Genomic DNA, 9,609 nt, shown 5'->3' on the forward strand with positions numbered 1-9,609 from the left:
GGTACGAAAACTAGGAACCAGGGGTCCTAGAGGTTGGGGTCGTATTCCAGCTCTGCTACTGACGAGCCAAGCGCCCTTTCAGGGCTTCCCGTAATCATTGCCAGCTTCTTCACTAGTGTGGAGATACTATCAATCGCATAAGCATGTCGAGAAAGGACAACATGTGATGATATACTTAGTGTCCAGGAGATACTCCTAAGAAAATGAAGCGACGTAGTGCTCAGGGAGTAACGGTTCATTCCCCGCCTGCCCCCCTGCAGATGTGTTGGAGGTAACGTGACACACCTAACATATTAGCTCCCAAACTTGGCTGTACCACAGGATCATTGAACAAACTTACGCATAAATCCTATTTCCTGATCCTCCCAGAGATTCTGCTCCAGTAGCTCTGGGATGAGGCCAGGGATTATGGATTATGAATTTTAAAGAAGTTCTCCAGGTGATTCTGAGAAGCCAGACTGGTACTGGTTTTGTGGCTCGTGTGGGAACCACTGACATGTGGAAGGAACGGGATTCGCAATCAGGGGTCCTGGGCTTCACTTCATGCTTTGCTGTTTACCTAACTTTTCTGAGCCTCTGTCATGCCATTGCTAAAGGAGACAGTATAAGACCCCTGCCCAGGGGGTGGTAAGATATATAAGGCAGAGTAAGGGCTGGGCAGCCATGCTCCATCCTTTCCCCACCCCTTCCTATGCCCCCTCTTTCCCAAGTCCCTGGCCTTCCTACTGTTTCTTGCACAGGCCATTCTTTCTCACCTCCCAACCACTCCACACCTTTCCTGTTACTGGGATGTCCTCCGCTTCTTTCTCTGTCCGAGCTGGGCCAGCTAAACCAACAGCCTTCTTGCTTCCCTTGGACTTATTAGATTCTGTCTTTAGTGTCCTATTGCTCCGCCCTGGTTTCGGATTCAGTTTCTTTGATGGAGCAATGAGTTTATCCTTAGGCCAATTCAAATGTGGCCTTTTCTATCTCCTCACCACTCTTCCCACCCTACTCCCCACCCTGTCTCACACTTCACTCAGCCCCAAGGAGCCGGACTTAGCTGACAGGTCTTCATGGGAGGCGGTGTGTGCCATAGAGGAAGGAAAGAGGAGAAGTTCCATGTGGGAAAGAACAAAGAAGACAACCTTTGCAGGTTTTGGTCTGAAACAGATTTGCTCTACAGCAAACCTATCAAAAACAAAGCTAGAGGACAAATGCCCAAAGGTTAATATCTTACCAGGTCTCATATATAAATGATATTAAATGAAGTTTGCAGTTTTGATTCATATCATGGATTAAACATTCTGATTTTTCACACTTGAGACAGTAACTGTATCTTAAAGTGACTGTAGGATTGTCAACCAAGAGTGAGCAGAAAAATCAAGGGCTTGCTACAGTTTTCATCTAGTTGTAGAGGAAATTTACACTCACTGACCAAACTTTAAAGTGACAATACCAGACCCAAAATAAAATTGCATTTTTATTATGTCAGCATTGGTAACTATTCAATGTACTGGTCATACCCAGTATTCTTAACCTCTTTATCTATTTATTTATTTTTTCAGATCTGTAAGTTTATTTGCTCAATGTACAACAGCTACATAATGAGTCACATTCATGATCTTCCACCACTGAGGAAAACTGCTAAGGATGGTCCGTGTGTGAAATAATTCCTTAGAGAAACATGGAGTTGGAAAAATAATTACTGATTAGACCTTAAAAATAGTTCACTGCATAACATGACAAAAAGCAAAAAGACTCATTCAGAGAATATATTCGTTGTTCTCCTACACTATAATAGTTATAATTTCACCATGACAAACGCCAGACATTAAGATTAAGCTAACACTGGTGTTTCTTTTGCTTCCCCCCCCACCCTTAAAAACAAAATATATAACTGCATGTCACTATAGCAACATCCAAAACAGATCAATTTGTTACGGTCACTATTCGGTAGAGCAAACTTTACCCCCAAAAGGAAAAATTAAATTAAAAAAACTTTTAAAAATTTGAAGACTTAATTCTTTTTTGTCATAGAAATACATAACACCTACAGTATAAGTTACTAAATTTCAAGCTACTGTATAGAACTACAACACTAGCATGCACAGTATTGTATCAATAGGGTAATGGAGGAGTAATCATTTCACTGGAGAGACAGCATCATAGGCAAGTGCATTTCTTTAAAAATAAAGAAAAGAAAATAAACCATTCAAGCTGCTTAAATATCAAATCTCGGGCTTCCCTGGTGGCGCAGTGGTTGAGAGTCCGCCTGCCGATGCAGGGGACGCGGGTTTGTGCCCCGGTCCGGGAGGATCCCACATGCCGCGGAGCGGCTGTGCCCGTGAGCCATGGCCGCTGAGCCTGCGCGTCCGGAGCCTGTGCTCCGCAACGGAAGAGGCCACAACAGTGAGAGGCCCACGTACCGCAAAAAAAAAATCAGGTCTCCCATTCCCTCCATTTTTAGCCCTCAGATATGGTTTTACCTTGCATTATTCTAAAAAGCAGCCAGAGCTAAACTGAAATGTAAAAGAAAAATAGGTTTTGTAGTTCCAGTAAATCATTTCCAAACGCTACAAGGAAGGACCCAACACTGCTCACAGGGCATGAAGATAAATTAAGGAAATCCCCACTTACGCTCCCCCCCCCCCCCACCACCAAATCTGTTCCCATCCGTGCCATTGACCTCAGGCCCCTGTTAGGGCACAGAAGCTATAAAGCTCTCTTCTGTTAGTTCTTCTGGTAGGTTTGGTTTGTTGGGACTTCCGCTCTAGCACATGGAGGGGGCCTTCTAAGGAAAGTCATGCTGGGTAACTGTGCCACATTACAGAGGATAGGCACACCCTTCTATCTTCACTGTCACCTAGATCCTGGTCAACACGTGCATTTCACAACTGGAAGCTCCCTTTTGGTTTTAGCAAAAGCAACTGTCAGGTTTTCCTCAATTACTATTCATTCCTCTCCCTGCCTAAATAAAACAAAGAAACAAACAAGTCTGGTGTCATTACCTATCTCAGCAGTTCACGCTGTTACTGACCTTATAAAAAAGGCTGAATGTACACGCAACAGGTCGTGTGTTAAGACTTATCCAAAATGAGAACCAAGGACCTAAGGCTAACTGAACAAACTTGTGGAAATAGCATCGTGGGTTCCTTCAATTCTAAAACGTGTACAGATGGTACAAATCAATTTCCAACTTCTATGCTTTCATTAAAAAGAAAAAAAATACATAGAAAAAGTTTTGGTCAAATAGGAGTTAAGTATTTATTATCTGATAATGATTTTAGTTTATTTTCCTACAACGATTATTTGGGGAAGGAATGTTTTCAGGGAGGAAAAACTGACACCCAAGGCTCCCGAAATTGGACAGAATGTTTATGAATAGAGCTCTTCCTTTAGGATTTTTCTACCAGTGAGCTCCTAGCACCTGAATTTTCACACACTGCACCACAAACTTTCTCAAAACGACCGCCAACTTCTATGACCCAACAGCTTTTCAACCCACCCGAGTGCATACCCTGGGCACAAGGTACAGTAGGGAAGACTCAGGTGAGGAGTGAGACAGCAGTGCAGTCCCTGAGGAAGGAGCTATGGCAGCTGAAAAAAATCAGGATCTCTCTGGAAATATCAGCACAATAAATGACATACAGACCTGAATTTTCCTCTATTTTTGTGGTGTTTAACGTTTCTATTAAAGTGATTAATCATTTTTGTGGTGGATTTAAGTTAAGAAGAAAGAAGGACAAAAATCCCACAGCCACCTGCCAAGCACCTATTCAACAAAACCTAAAGTAGCTTTGATTCTCCTCAGGCAAGCCTTTTGGCCTAGGAGACAGATAACAGCAAAACCAACCTGGATGAGGCGGAATAAGGATGTAAAAGCCAAAATAAGAAAAAACACACAATCAATGGCTTGATGTCATATATGGCTGTAATGTAGAAATACTGTAAACTGCAATTTAGTGTTAATACTGTCAACTAATCAGAAACTTCTGAAAACTGGCAAGGCCTAAACCACAAGGATAAATATACCTTATGTTCTAAGTCTATCAGTTTGGGATTTTAACTATTCCATGTCTGGTAGAGTACACCCTGAAAAACAAAATGCACAGCTAAAACGGATGAGCTAGAAAGTACCCAGAACTTAAAAGACAAGAGCATATGTACATAAAAATCCTTACTGGAACCACAGAACTTATTGAATGGGGGCTATTCCGTTTACGTTTTCTTTTCATCTTAAAACCCTATTTTCTAGGGGTAAGACAGGAATAAAGACACAGACCTACTGGAGAACGGACTTGAGGATATGGGGAGGGGGAAGGGTGAGCTGTGACAAAGCGAGAGAGAGGCATGGACATATATACACTACCAAACATAAGGTAGACATAGCTAGTGGGAAGCAGCTGCATAGCACAGGGAGATCCGCTCGGTGCTTTGTGACCGCCTGGAGGGGTGGGATAGGGAGGGTGGGAGGGAGGGAGACGCAAGAGGGAAGAGATATGGGAACATATGTATATGTATAACTGATTCACTTTGTTATAAAGCAGAAACTAACACACCATTGTAAAGCAATTTTACTCCAATAAAGATGTTAAAAAAAACCCCTATTTTCTAGCAATAAGTTAAATTAAGGACAGCTCCACTTGCATTAGTCTACAGAACAGTCCATATGCCAGTGTGAGGCTGCTATTCCAATACCAGCACAGCTAGCCTGACTTTCCACTAGTGGTATTTTGGCAAAAATGTCAAAGAGGCGATCAAAGACAGGACAGGTCGTGGGTTTCTCCCTAGGAAGGTCATCGCTCCCTTTCCCTCCCCCACCCAGCCCACAACTCATGGGAAAAAAATAAAGACTGCAGTAGTAGCATCAGCGTGTGCTGCCAGCCCACCTGGGGGCCTTAATTGTTGCCTTCTCCACCGTCGTCGTCTTGCTGATCGCTTGTCCAGAGCGTGAGGTTGTCGCGGAGGAGCTGCATGATGAGCGTGGAGTCCTTGTAGGAGTCTTGTTGAGAGCATCGAGCTCAGCAATGGCGTCATCAAAAGCGGTCTTGGCCAAGTGGCAGGCTTGCTCTGGGGCGTTCTGGATCTCATAGTAGAAAACGGAGTAGTTAAGGGCCAGGCCTCATCTAATGGGGTGAGTGGGCTGCACGTGCTCCTGGCTAATCTCATGGGCTTCGCTGTAGGCCTTCTCAGATGACTCCACGATGGTCACCCCCTTCTCTCCAGTGGCGACTTTGGCCAGGTAGTGGTAATAGTCCCCTTTCATCTTCAGGTAAAACACTTTGCTCTCATACTGGGTCTCACTGCAATTCTTGATCAGGTAGTTATCCAGTAGGCTCAGCACATCCTGACATACAGCCTCCAACTCCTTCTCTATTTTTTCACGGTACGCACGGACCATCTCTATCTTCTTCTCATTACCATCTGCAGATGTCTTCTGCTCAATGCTACTAATGACCCTCCAGGAAGAACGGCGTGCCCCAACTACATTCTTGTAGGCCACAGAGAGATTTCTTTCTTCATTGGACAGTGGCTCATTCAGCTCTGTCACCTGCAGGAGGGACGGACGACTAGTTCCCAAGTCGACCCAACAAAAACCCGCGTCTGCGAAGGGTGGGGTGGCGGGGGTGGGGGGACTCACGTTCTTCATGGCCTCGGCCATGTCATCGTAGCGCTCCGCCTGCTCCACCAGCCGGGCTTTCTGCACCAGTTGCTCGCGGTCCACCATCTTCATGGGCTGGGTCGGGCCAGGCGAGGAGACCGGGGCGGCCTGAAGGGCTTGGAGGGCGGCTGCGGGCGCGGCTGGAGCCTGTGTGCCGGAAGGACCGACCCACGAAGCGAGCGGCTGAGGTGACGGCGTGAAGGCTGCGGCTCAAGCTGAGACCGCGGGACCCGGCGCGAGGCGGCTCTTAACCTCTTTATTTTCATTTTTTTTTAATATAATGGGATAATTTTTTATGCTATTACATCAAAATTTACCCCAGTCTTTTAAAACCCTGTGTAGTATTGCATCATTTGTCTATACTGTAATTTATTTCACATGATCCAGCAATCTCACTCCTGGGCATATATCCAGAGAAAACTCTAACCTGAAAAGATACACGCACCCCAATGTTCACAGCAGCACTATTCACAAGAGCCAAGGCATGGAAGCAATGTAAATGTCCATTGACAGATGAATGGATAAAAGATGTGGTATGATGGAATATTACTCAGCCATAAAAAAGAATGAAATGATGCCATTTTCAGCAACATGGGTGGACTTAGAGATTATCATACTAAGTGAAGTAAGCCAGACAGAGAAAGACATATATCATATGATATCACTTACATATGGAATCTAAAAAAATAATACAAATGAACTTATTTATAAAACAGAAATAGACTCACAGACATAGAAAACAAATTTATGATTGCCAAAGTGGAAACGGGGGGGAGGGATGAATTTGGAATTTGAGATTAACAGTTATAGACTACTATATATAAAATAGATAACCAACAAGGACCTACTGTATAGCACAGGGAACTATATTCAATATCTTGTAGTAACCTATAATGGAAAAGAATATATGTATATCTATATATCTATATATCTATATATATCTTCTAATCACTTTGCTATACACATGAAACATTGTAATCAATTATACTTCAGTTAAAAAAAAGGAAAGGGCTTCCCTGGTGGCGCAGTGGTTGAGAGTCCGCCTGCCGCTGCAGGGGACACGGGTTCGTGCCCCGGTCCGGGAAGATCCCACATGCCGCAAAGCGACTAGGCCCGTGAGCCATGTCTGCTGAGCCTGCGCGTCCAGAGCCTGTGCTCCACAACGGGAGAGGCCACAACAGTGAGAGGCCAGCGTACCGCCAAAAAAAAAAAAAAAAAAAAAGGAAAAAATTCAGCTAGTTTAAAAAATAATCAATCGCATATAATGTATATTTAGTTGTTTCCAATTTTTTTTTTTTTTTTTTTTTTTTTTTTTGCGGTACGCGGGCCTCTCACCGTTGTGGCCTCTCCCGTTGCGGAGCACAGGCTCCGGACGCGCAGGCTCAGCGGCCATGGCTCACGGGCCCAGCCGCTGCGCGGCATGTGGGATCCTCCCGGACCGGGGCACGAACCCGTGTCCCCTGCATCGGCAGGCGGACTCCCAACCACTGCGCCACCAGGGAAGCCCAGTTGTTTCCAATTTTTAAATTATAATTATTTATAATGACATCAATGATATTGATATCTTAGAACATTAATCTTTTCCCCCTCGTTTCATTATTTCCTTAGGATAAACCCCCTGAAGTGAAATATCTGGTATGAGCATAAAAAAATACGCATTTAAAATTTTGATCATATTGTCCTCTCAAAAAGTTAGATCAGCTTACACTCCTGCTAAAAACCAGTATATTTAAATGACAATTTTCCATACCCTCAAAAACAGGATTATCAGTAATTTACTACTTTCAAGAAAGAATAGATGGAAGTGACGCCCCATTTTAACCTGCAATGCTTTGGTTATTGTCTGCCAAGTACCTTTTTCTGTATTTGCGGACATCTTTATTTCTTCTCTTTCGATTTGCTTGTTCACGTTCATGAGTAAAGTTTTAATCAGATTAATAATTCCATTACAAGGTTGTGTCTTAATATCTTCTTTCAGTGAAATTAATGTCAAATTGGTGGGCAGAGGTCTCTACCCTCCAATTATATATGATTAATGCCTCCAATTACTGTCTTGGATTAAAGTACTTTTCAGGTTCTTATCTTCTGTGCAACTCAAGGTTTTATGGTATTTTTATTTATTTTTTAGAAGAATTTGAGTGTAGCGTGAAGCTCGCTCAGACAGAAATAAGGTTGCTAATGTGGTCTTTGGTAGGGAAGGGAGCTGCCTCTCTGTGGGACCTACTCATCGATTCTAAAAGCCAGACCATCCAGATCTATTTGAAACAATCTTTGAGGATGTTTATTAAGACCGAAAAGAAGTTTGTTAATGAGATTGAACTCAACTTTTTTTGCTGGACAGTTAACTTAAATATATCCATCTGATGAAGCATATACCGATAGGTTCTGTCATCACTTTCAATTTTCTCTTCACTATGGAGGTTTTTGAAAGTCTTCACCTGGGATGAGGAATAGAATGGCCACTCCTGGCCCTTTGGCAGAGACCGGGTTTCTGGGAACCTTTTCTTTGTGTCTCCATAGTTCTTGCTGTGCTAGACACATCTTTACATGAGATGTATGTCATGTTTCAGTTCAGTGTAAGGGCCCAGTGTAATCATGAGAGTAAAGCTCAGGGATTTTCTTCCCTCCAGTATGTTTTGCAAAATACAGTGAAGGAGCTGAATACACAGGTTACAAACCTAAGACAATTTTCCTTCCCCGGTGTCTACTCAAACCCAGTCTTGGAATAGTCCTCCACTACTCGTGGATGACATCCCAAGCAGACCCTGCTTTCCCAATCATCCTTAGACACAAAAGGTCCACAAATCAGAGACCAAGAAAAGGTCCCATTTCAGTGATCACTATGTCCACTCTAACTACGGTGTGTGTCCACTGTTATTTGACACCCACAGAGGATCACTTGTCAACATTTCCTCCCTCTATAGGACCAAATTATTTTCAGTATAATCATGAAAGGAAACAAATAATAACAATGGCCAAAGAAAAAAACGTAAACAGTGAAAGTTTTCTTTTCTCAAATGTCTCAAAGTTTTCTTTTCTCAAACATGACATATATAATCATGTCAGGTAACAAAAAGTAAGTAAAAATAAAACAAATACTACAATACAGGAAAGGGGAAAAGTAGTGAATTAATACTTTCTACGTAGGTTATGATTATTTTAAAGAAAGAAAAAATTACACTGTAGTTTGCACTCGGCTTTAAATTTTAAACCAAGAAAAACTCCAAGTGGTCTCAGAGAACGACAGAATTGAAGTAACATATGTTCTTTATCTTTACAATAACCATGCTATCATGGCTTATTTCAAATCTACTGATTAAATGCAGGGATATGAAGTACCACAGGAGTTGGAGATATTAAACTGTGCCTGAAGCAAACACAATGATTCTGAACCCTTAAAATTTACTCTTAAAACGAATGTGTGCAGCTAAGTTCGAGTGTGTTGGGGCCAACTGGGCAGCAGGAAACTTTCTGAACTAACTTCCAGGCAGAAACTCTGTATTAAAAGAGAAGTAATAAAAATATCCTAATTTGGAGCCTACATATATAGTACTCAAGAGTATCCACAGCAATTGTTTAGATATTAGACCAACAAAAGATACTTTTGGGGGAGAAGTTTATCACTGACATGCTATAGAGTTGTCACATGATGATGCTAAAAATCAGATTGACGTGGATTAGACTTTATTATTGCTTTTAAATTCTCTACAGACGATGCCTACCTGATGCCTTGATACCATATCAGCTCTGGAGCTTGGATTCAACCCTCAGGAAAACATAGGAGGAAGATGTGAGTTTCGGTTGTTGAGTGAAATGGGGCTCAAAGTAAAAATTATGCTCAGTTATTAAAGAATGGAAAAGGTTACTCTCTTAAACATCTGAGTGTGTGGCTGGAAATCTGTAGCTTGTTGTTCCAGAAACAGCTTCTTGGTTCTTGCTGATCCCCTTTCTCTCTCTCATCTGAG

General features: G+C 42.6%; 1 pseudogene; it reads right to left on the bottom strand.

Annotated features, from left to right (window-relative positions):
- Positions 1 to 4,822: 4,822 nt before the first annotated feature.
- Positions 4,823 to 5,818, bottom strand: LOC115862136 (14-3-3 protein gamma-like; annotated as a pseudogene).
- Positions 5,819 to 9,609: the final 3,791 nt, after the last annotated feature.

The sequence above is a fragment of the Globicephala melas genome, chromosome 4, assembly GCF_963455315.2.
Source record: "Globicephala melas chromosome 4, mGloMel1.2, whole genome shotgun sequence".
NCBI classification, from domain to species: Eukaryota; Metazoa; Chordata; class Mammalia; order Artiodactyla; family Delphinidae; genus Globicephala; species Globicephala melas.